This window comes from Podarcis melisellensis (assembly GCF_964234715.1).
Source record: "Podarcis melisellensis genome assembly, chromosome: 11".
In the NCBI taxonomy this organism is placed as follows: domain Eukaryota; kingdom Metazoa; phylum Chordata; class Lepidosauria; order Squamata; family Lacertidae; genus Podarcis; species Podarcis melisellensis.
In genome coordinates, this window is record NC_138543.1 from 59,915,022 (window position 1) to 59,924,166 (window position 9,145).

The 9,145-nt window shown below is 45.5% G+C and overlaps 1 long non-coding RNA gene across 1 annotated transcript; it reads left to right on the top strand.

The window, feature by feature from the left end:
• Positions 1-1,398, top strand: LOC309379941. Its single transcript, XR_014172693.1, has 3 exons — positions 1-136; positions 887-1,009; positions 1,301-1,398. It is a non-coding gene; the product is annotated as an uncharacterized lncRNA (long non-coding RNA).
• The last annotated feature ends 7,747 nt before the right edge of the window (positions 1,399-9,145 follow it).

The following is a 9,145-nucleotide window of genomic DNA, read 5'->3' on the forward strand; positions in this document are numbered from 1 at the left end:
ATATCCCAGGATTTCCCCCTTCTTGGACAGCTGGTGGCGCTCTTGTCCCTTCACCTCGCGGACAACGTGAAGGAGATTGGCCTGCAGTCAGCGGAGGCCTTGTATCATCTCCATTACATCATGATAGCCAAAATGAGTGAGGGGGGTCTGGGAAAGGGCGTGGGAGATCTGCAGCCCTCCAGAGGCTGCTCCAACTCCCATCATCCCTGAGTGTTGCCCATGCTGGCTGCTGCTGGGGGTGATGGGAGCTCAGGAGGGCCAGAATTCATGCCAGGACTGGCCTAACACAAACACCCCGTTGGCCAGAAACAAGTGGTCAGTCTGAGGGGAGGGATTCACTGCTGACCACTGGCCCACCCCAGTCCAGCATCTTGTTCCCACAGGGGCAGACCAGATGCCTGTGGGAAACCAGCAAGCAGAATTCGAACTCAAGAGCTCTTTCTTCTCCTGTGCTTTGCTGCCTCTGACCTTGGAGGCCGAGCATAGCCATCCTGGCTAATAGCCATGGGTAGCCTTCTCTTCCATGAATTTGCCTCATCCTCTTTGAAAGCCATCTTGGTCCGTGGTCATCAGTGCCTCCTGTGGCAGGGAGTCCCGAAGTTTAGCTGTGCACTGCATGAAGGAGGACCACCCTGAACCTTCAGTTTCATTGGAGGTCCCGGAGTTCTCGTGTTAAGAGGGAAAGAGAGAAAGCTTTCTCTCTCTCTCCACTTTCCTCTTGCCATACATTGTGTCTCCTTTTCCTCGCCAGTTTTCTAAACGGAACCCCCCCCCCCCAAATGCTGCAACCATAGAGCTCCACAACCACCCCAGTCCTTTTGGTTGCCCCTTTGTGAACCTTTCCCAGTTCTTTCACATGCATATCCCCAACCCTGACCCCGTTTAGCTAAGAAGGTGGAGATGAGGCATAAGAACAGGAAAGGCAACGTGGTCAAATGGTTCCGAGAAGACTTCTTCATCCCTGGACCCGCCATCTTCTACACCGACGTCTCCAAAGTGGCCAAGGTAGGTGTGGCTTTTTGTTGTTGTTTTTTAAATATTTTTATTGGTTTTTACACATATCAAAGACAATACAATACAAAACAAACCACAAACAAGAAAGACATACAACAATAATTTGACTTCCCCATACCTTCCCTTCGCTACATCCTTATTTTACCATTTTTTCGAGCAACTCATCAGTCCATTTTTAATCAAGTCCCTTTTAAGTTTACTTAAAGTTTAAGATTTACAGCTGTAATTCTTTGTTTCCTGCCCCTTGACATCTTATCAGTCCACAATTTTACAATGATTTTGGTAGGTGTGGCTTTTTGGACTGTTTCTTGCTAAGACCGCAGCCAGCTCTCAGTTAGCGGAGGTCTGTCCATTCGGGCAAATGGGGCCCCCCAACCTCCTCAGGAAGCCCACGCCTTCTAGGGGAAGAGGGAGAGATTCAGAGCAGTTCACATTTAAAGCCAAAGCTATCAAATCCAGGCTTCTTGAAACAATATGAGAACGGAAACATAAGCTGCCTTTGAAATTCATACATCCTTGAATTTTTCAGTGCCATTTCCCGCCCAAACAGTGTGTACAAAAAGGATTGTGCAAGCTAAAAGTGTCCAGAAAATGAATATATTAGTGTTAATAACATATGGAAATGCATTGTGTTAGAATAAATCCTTCGAAGACAAGTGCCCGTTGGTCTAAACTGCATGCCAAATTCTACTTATTTTAAAAGGTCACATTACACAAAACGTTAGATAGATGATAGATAGATAGATAGATAGATAGATAGATGATAGATAGATAGATAGATGATAGATAGATAGATAGATAGATAGATAGATGATAGATAGATAGATAGATAGATAGATAGATAGATAGATAGATAGATAGATCCCAACCCCAAACTACTCAGGCACTGTGAGCCCCGGCTAGAGACCCGTATGCATTGCAAGCTGCAACCTGCCAGGCCAAGGGATCCTGCAGGAGAATTGTGGAGTAGCCCTAGCTGTGCATCTGATGGGCTACTGCGGTGAGGAGAGCTGCTTCCCTGCATGTCTGGCCTTTGCTGTATGGAGGAGAGGCAGTGTGGTGCAGTGGCTAGAGAGTCTGACCAGGCGCTGGGAGACCTAGGGTTCAGATCCCCACTCAGCCAGGAAACTCATGGGGTCAGCCACAGTCTCTCGGTCTAAACTACGTCATGAGGATAAAATGGGGAGGAGAGAGAACCAGGCATTGCCACCTTGGGCAGAAAAAGAATTTGGTGCCCATTTCATGAGGCACTGCCAAGCCAATGGGCTATGCCAGGCTTCCTCAACCTCGGCCCTCTAGATGTTTTTGGCCTACAACTCCCATGATCCCTAGGTAGCAGAACCAGTGGTTAGGGATGCTGGGAATTGCAGTCTCACAACATCTGGAGGGCCAAGGTTGAGGAAGCCTGGACTATGCTAACATTGTGGTGGATGTTTTTGACATAATTAAGAAATAAACACACAGCCTGCAGGTTCCCACCAAATCTGACTTCGTTTGGCATTGATTGATTATATAACTTCTAGCCACTAACATGACAGGAAATCTGACGAGTTTGTGCTGGGCAAGAAATTGCATTGGCAAAGTATAATATAGTTGGATTAGACCTAACCACAAAAGTTTTGTTTCTGTACACTTGGACTTGAACAGAAACTGTGTTTCTTTCTCTGGCATTAATTTACCTAGCAATGCCAAGACGAAATGAATTGTCACAGTAGGGCGTGCTGAATTTTTCAGCTTTCAAATTCAGAAAGCGAGGGGTGCTAAAAAGTTGTAACATGACCTGGGAATTCAGATGTTGTTTGGGTGAAATGAATAGGATTTGCTTTTGCTTGGTCAGTGAAATGAGTGTAAAATTGCATAGAAATCATTACAAACGATTGCTAGGAACTTAGTTATTTTTATTTCAGTATTAATGTAATTAGCTTACATCTTCAGAAGTTAAATCTCTTGGGTTTTTCCAAAAGCAGTTTTTTCTGCTTCTTCATCAGACATAGACTTACCATGCTAAATGTTGTTCAGTCACAAAAATAACAGCAGATTTTAATTCCTCACACCCAAAAACATATTTTAAACACATTTCACCCTCTAAAATGGCATGCGCTACCCAGGGAACCCAGCTCACTTCCCAGGCTGCTTTTCTTTGCCATTGCAACCCCATTGCTTTGCAATTCTCCTGTCCTGTCCATCAGCCCCCTCCAGATCTTGTTGGACTACAACTCCCATCAGCCAAAGTCAGCAGAGCCAATGGTAAGGGGGGCGGGGTGTCCTTCTGTGTCAATTCTCCTCATCTCCACATCAAAAAAGAGCCAGTCCTGGAAACCTCTTCCACGTAAACAATACTGAGCTCAGCAACCTAATGGGCCTAACTCTGTTCCAGGCAGCTCCTTCTGTCCTTATCATGAGGGGCATTCGCTCCTGACAAGACCTATCCCTGCCCCTCCTTTGAATTTATCTCTTTAAATATCTATATGTGATTCATAATTGTCTTCTTAGGGCAGCTTACAAGAGGAAGGAGCGATGGCCACCAACTTGGATGGCTTTGAGAGGCAGAAATGCTTCTGAGCACCAGTTGCGGGAAACCACAGGAGGGAACCAGGCTCTTGTGCTGGGGTCCCACTTATGGGTTTCCTGTGGGCGCATCTGGTTGTCCATTGTGAGAACAGGACTCAGGACATTGGCCTGATCCAGGAGGACTCTGCTGTGGTTCTCATGTTCCTTCTTCCATTGCAGCTCTCCTGGACCTTCAGGGTGACTTGGACGTGGCTGTCTCAAACGCTGCGGTGGCTGCCAGCGAGGAGCTATTTAGACGCTGCGGCGGTCGGATCAATCCAAAGATTGTACCCAGCCAACATCTCCTGTCCATGCTAAAAAACAACAAGGCAAGGCAGTGAGAGTGAGAACTGGCATGCCCAGAAGGAGGTCTTCAGAAAAGGCAGGCAAGCAGGAGCAGTGCTTCTTGCTTTCCGAGTGCCACAAAGAGCAGCTGCAGGGCAGCTGGGCTTCCATTTGAATTGAGAACACTTGTGGAGAACTTAATGAAGATTCTAGACATTGCTTTCTGTGTGGTCTGCTTTTCTCTCTAGGAATCAATCTCTACACTTCAACTTTTCCCTTTCCAAATGCCATTGTTTTTATATGATGATTTTCTCTCCCCTGTCCCCTCCATCCAATGGAGAATTGATCACACTCAGAAGGGTAGCATCCCTTCCACATGCCTGCATACACAGAGTATAGCCTAATGGGCAGGGGGACCTTCCTCCAAGAAAAAAAGGAAAAGAAAACATTTGGGGCCGGGAAGGGGTCTTGAGACAGCTACATGCTTCAGTAGTATCTGTCAATTTGACTATGCATTGTCAGTCTGCTCCAAATTAAGGTTCAGAATATTCAGGACTTTGAGACCGATTGATTGATTGAAACAGTTCTCTTTGAAACACCCTTGTGTTTTCCTGGCCAGTTTTAATCTTAACCTCATACCTGTCTGTGCCACTCAGGAAACAAGCTGGGATGCAATATTGGCTTAGGAAATGAAGCAGTGGGAGATGATTTTACTTTTTGGAGGAGTCCCAGAGGAAGAGGAGGAGAACGTAAAAGAGTATTTAATTAACGCATTGTCTGAATGGTTAGGAACATAGGAGGAGGAGCTGGATGGTTCAATTGACAGGATCTATCATGTTAAATCAAATTTTGCAAAGATTAGGATGATTTTTAATTCAAGATCAATTAAAGACAGAATAATACAAACCAACTACCAAAACAGGTTACAAATTGGAGGAAAGAATATTATCATTCTGGAGGAAATTCCAGCCTGTCTTCTTTTTAAAAAAATGCACAAACTATAACTTTCTAACAGATGCCTTTGAGAAACAATAAAATACCTTATAGATGAGAAGTCCAAGAAGGAATAAGAAACAGAGATGCAGAGACGTGGATGAGGCACAGAAGTTTTGGAGGAGATATAAAAAAGAGGAAAAGCTAAACCAATGGTAGGGGAACAGGGAGCAACAGGAGGCGAGGAAGAAGAAACGTCCAAAGATATTACAGGCATTCAAGAAGAGAGAAACAAAATTCTAATTAAAAGATAAATATCAGAATGGCTGATCTCAAGATATCAGAATGGCTGATCTCAAGATATTAATTTGTAATGTAAAGGTTTTAAATAGTAAAACAAAAAGGAATAAAATGCAATCTTAAAACAAAATTTGGATATAGTTTGCCTGCAAGAAACTCATGTGGCTAAAAGACATAGAAAAGTGTTGATAAATAAAAGATTTGGAATGGAATTTATAACCTCAGATAAATCAAAGAAAAGAGGAGTGGTATTATACATTAAATCTAAGTTAGACCCGAAACAAGTATTTAAGGATGATCAAGAGAGGATGATAATGGCACAAATCACATCACAAGGTGAGAAGATGATAGTAATCCATCTCAAGATGAGCGTCTAACCTCTCATTGGCTCAGCCCCTGACCAACAGCAATTCCAGCCCATCACAGACCTCAGGGCGTTTTCAGAACTTCTGTAGCCTCCCTTGAATTTGAAGAAAAAGGATTGAGTTGTATATCATCAGTATACTGATGACACTGCCCCCCAAATCTCCAGATAACCTCCCTCAGCAGTTCCATGCAGATGTTCAAAAGCATGCCAGTTGTAGCTGGTGAGCTGTATTTAGTCTGATGCGCCACAAATTGTGCGTGGAATCACCTCCTCTCTGAATTGTGGCAGTCATCACTTGCTGCTTGTGCTGCAACTTGTAGCGCCATTTTATTTTTTTTAACTGAGCTTTCCATTGACCTAGCAGCTGAGTTGTAATTTTATTGTACCTCTGTTTTCCTGTACACCAGCCTTGTTGCTGGCAATGAAGTGGGGTAGAGAAATATTTTAATAAATAGAAATAAATATTAATAAACATGAAAGAGGTAGCCATAGAGCCTGGTAGTGCAAAACAGCACCTAATTTATCCTCCCTGCCAGAGGCAAGATCTACCACGCCCAAATTGCTCATGACAGATGTCTATCGGGCTGTTCACAATCCACCCTATTACATGCAATTAAACCCTTGCCTTAAAAAGAAAATCCAAAAGAGCAGCCAGGAATAATAATAACCAAGTTATAGGTGTGCCTGGAAAGCATTTGCACATAAATCATCTTTGTAGAATCAGAATAATTAAAGGCTCATATTCCACTCCAAAGGACTGTGAACTGGCTCTCCTCCATAGTCAGCCAAATATTCCTCCCAAAATGAAGGCATCAGAGGTGGGTTATGCGAGCTACTGTACACATAGAAGGTTCAGAATATAGGATATTTCACCACCCTTATCTCACCCTGCTTCCCACAATTTTTTTGAGGCTCCCATTTTACAGATCGGAAGAAATGAGGCTAAGAATCAAGCCTCACAAGTTGTCTAAGGCTGATCCCGTCTGGAAATGATTCAACAGGTTCAAAATGTCCACCCTAAATTCTGCTAAGCCTTCCATCCACAGCCAGGGATCTATTTCAGATCCTGGAGACCCATGGCTCCACAAGGATTTGTGTTGTTGGCAAAGCCAGTCATCTCTGGAGGAGCATAGAATACTGACTTACACAGAGTTAGACCAGGTAGCTCAGTTTTGTCAACCCTGACTGGTAGCAGCTCTCCAGAATTTCCCAGCCCTGCCTGCAGACTGGAGCTCTGGTTTTTGGCATGCAAAGCAGATCAGTCAGCCAATCAGTCAAATTTAGAAACCATCAGCCATCGGGAAAATACAAACAGCACAGAAGTGCATTTTGCCACAGGAGGTCCCCAGAAACAGGACCCACCCCCTCCATGTTGTACACTGAAATTCTGTCTGATCCATTGACTAAGGTGAACATGGAAGCTTGCTATATGGTGTATTTATCTCAGTCCATCAACAAAGAGCAGGATTATACAGACAGCAATATAGCACACAATGAGCAATATTTTCCACCACTTCCTAGACACAGATACACAAACAATGATTTGCAGGTGCTTTCCACCCAAATTATTTTTCGCTCCATAAGACGCACCTAGTTCTTAGAGGAGGAAAACAAGAAAAAAAAATATTCTGAATGGAACAATGGATGTATTATTTATGTGGTTCATGCTGTGGCCACAGACATGCTATGGTGAATTTGGGGTGACCCAATGCAAAAATCCTGAGGATCCATGGGCTTTTACTTCCCCCCCTCTCAGGCAGCCTCCTTTATCTCTAGAGTCCCTTACGTCCCTCCCGATCCCTTGCCGATCAGCTGCTCAGCGGCTTTATTTCAACACCCCCTTCCCTCTTGTTTGCCTTAGTGTCTTTTCCTTAGCTGGAGCAGTTTTTTGCTGCTCTTTCTAATTTCTCTCATTGCTTTAATCTTCCTGCCTTCTCTCCTTGCAAGTTTGCTGTCTTTACCTCCCCCCTCCCAGGCAGCCTCCTTTATCGCTAGAGTCCCTTACCTCCCCTCCCGATTGCTTGCTGATCAGCTGCTTGAAGCTTTGTTTCAACACCCCCTTCCCTCTTTATAAAAAAAAAAAAAAGCACGATCTGCTTTTTGCCCCTGGGCAATTCAGCTCCAGGGACCACACATTCGCTCCATAATATGCAAAGACATTTCCCCTTACTTTTTAGGAGTGAAAAATACGGTATGTTGTGGCCATCGTTTGAAATCTCAACACTGTAATTGCCTTCAGATTTCCCAAAATAAGAACAGAAGAAGAGTTTTCTGGATCAGGACAGTGACCTGTCAAGTCCACCATCTTATTTTCACAGTGAACAACCAGGTGCCCATGGGAAGGCTGCAAGCAGGGTGCGAGCCCGAGAGCAACGCCCCGCTCCTGTGATTTTTGGCAACTGTCATTCAGAAGCCTTCAGAAACCAATCAGGACCACCATACCTCAAGGACCTCCTCTCAGTGGCATAGCATGTGGGGCACAGGGGCAGTTGTCCCGGGTGGAAATTTGTTAGAGGTGTACAACTCCAACCCCGATGTTGCCTCAATACAGCTGCACGCTTCCATTGCTGGGCTCTGTTGAAAATGGGTTCTCCATGTGAACCAGGAAGTGACATCTCCAGACAACAGAACGACTCTTCTTATCTCTTTGGCTGCGATCTCCTGGGTGACGTGGACGCCGTTAGGCAATTGAACGTGCGTGTGTATCCCATCCATTTCCCTCCTTCCCACGCCTCCTCTGTGTGGCCCTGGGCACTGGCAACGCACGCTATGCCACTGCCGCCTCTCCCCATATAAACCAACCCAGACTCTAGGATGATTCTCTGATGCCCTTCTCTGTGTGCCACCACTATGGGAAACAGGATTCCAGGCTAGGCAAGGGCTTGGTGTGATGCAGCCAGGCTCTCTCTTTATGTTCCTACTTGCTGGCAGAGTGACAAGAGCAGAGGGAAGGTAGCAGAAGAAAGGAATGCAATAGAAGCACCTTGGTGTAGGAGTGTTGCCCGAGTGAAACAAACTTCTGTGAGAGCTTCCCAGTCCGGTGCCAACCAACCCTCATCAGTCTGGATCAACATGCCTTGCAAGCATCTAGCTGTGACCAACTTTTATATAAACGGAGTTTCCTTGCGGGGAAACAACTGCCAAGAATACCTCTCCCTGGGAGCCTTTGGCATTCAAACCTGGCACATGGATGGCATTGTTGAAAGAGCGCTCTGGGCAAAACAGAGAAGAACAACAACAGGGATGTCTTTTAGGAATGGCTGAGTGTTGTTTTGCGGCCTGTTTTAGGACTGTTTCTCACTTTCAAGGGACGCGGGTGGCGCTGTGGGTAAAACCTCAGTGCCTAGGACTTACCGATCGCATGGTCGGCGGTTCGAATCCCCGCTACAGGGTGAGCTCCCATCTTTCGGTCCCAGCTCCTGCCCACCTAGCAGTTCGAAAGCACCCCTAAGTGCAAGTAGATAAATAGGTACCGCTTTATAGCGGGAAGGTAAACGGCGTTTCCGTGCACTGCTCTGGTTCACCAGAAGCGGCTTAGTCCTGCTGGCCACATGACCCGGAAGCTGTACGCCGGCTCCCTCGGCCAATAAAGCGAGATGAGCGCCGCAACCCCAGAGTCAGTCACGACTGGACCTAATGATCAGGGGTCCCTTTACCTTTGCCTTTGCCTTTACTCTTTGCCTTAATAGATTGCAC